Here is a 1,415-nt window from a genome sequence, read left to right as displayed (position 1 = left end):
CAGTTTGGGCTCTGCTCAGTCTTGGCTCCTAGACTGTGCCTCGGGTCTGCAGGAAGGAGACAACTTCCCCTGGGCCCGATGGGGAAGTTTCACGTGCCACTGAGTCAGGGAGGCCAAGGAAACAGACCCGAGCTGGGAGCAGAGGCCAGCAGAACAGCCTCAACAGGGAGTGGATAAGGCAGGGTGGGGCAGGGCCGCACTCGGGGAGTCACGAACAGACGTGTGGCTGGACCAAGGGGCTCCTTCCTAATGATTCAAAACCCCAAAGGCCCGGGTGTCCACACCCAGGTTAGGAGGCAACACAGCCACGTGTGGCCATGGCCAGAGGGACTCCTGGGCCTCCAGCTCTCTGAGGCCCGGGACAGAGAGCCTGAGGACGTGGCCAGCTCGCGTCCTCCTCTTGGGGCAGCCCACCCTCCAGGAAGTCTCTGTCCAGTTTCCTCCACACTCTTCACCCAGGAGGCATGTGTGTGTTGAAAGAACCAAGGTTCCCTGAGCCACTCCGGCTGTTCCCTCTGCTCCTCACATCTCTGTGACTCACTTCCTCACCTCCTCCAAGTGTTTCTCAAGGGGTACCTTCTGACTACCCTTTAGAATTGCAACATCTGCCTTCTGCACTCAGCAGCTCCTAACCATCTGACTGACTTCTTTATTCTATTTGTCTGCTCTCTTTCCATTAGAACGTGGCTCTGTGTGGGCAGATACAGTTTTTTCACTGTTGTGTCTCCAATGTCTAGACTATTTTTTTTTCACTGTTGTCTCCAATGCCTAGACTAGAACCTGGCACAGAAATTATTTGTAGAATAAATACATGAATAAATGATTGAGCTACAGAGAAGGATAGCTTGAATGCCAAGTGAAATCTGAATTTCCAGGCTCTACTGGGGACTTTGAATAAATCCTTTGCCTTTGAGCCTGTTTGCCATCTGTACAATGAGGGGCTTGGACCAGCAGTCCCCGGCTCTAGTACACTGCTTTCCACCACCCAAGCCCTTGTCATTTCTCCGGAGGGGAAGTAACAGGATGAGAGCAAGCCTCTAGGGGGACCAGAGGATGAGTCAGCTGGGAATTGGGGAGAGGGTACAGAGGGAGGGGCGAGGCCTGGGAAGGAAGGCTAGCAGTAATCCTAGGGAAGGATGGACAGGAACAGGAAAAGAGAGAAAGCCTGGATGCTCGAGAAATTCCGTAGGAGGAGGCCGGAATTGGCAGTTAGGTCTCTGGAAGGGAGAGAGAAGAATAAAAAGATTGGCCAGTTTAGAGCCTGTGGGACTGGAGGAACACGGTTTCCTAAGACCCTAGACCCCAAGGAGCCAGATCTTTTATCTTTTCCTCATCCGAATTCACTCTCCTAGCCCTGTAGCAACAGAGAAGACCTTCGTGATGCCCTAAACCATCAGTTAAACATGAAGTCTTGG

The sequence above is a fragment of the Vicugna pacos genome, chromosome 20 (genome assembly GCF_048564905.1).
Source record: "Vicugna pacos chromosome 20, VicPac4, whole genome shotgun sequence".
NCBI classification, from domain to species: Eukaryota; Metazoa; Chordata; class Mammalia; order Artiodactyla; family Camelidae; genus Vicugna; species Vicugna pacos.
Note: the sequence above shows the minus strand (reverse complement) of the source record.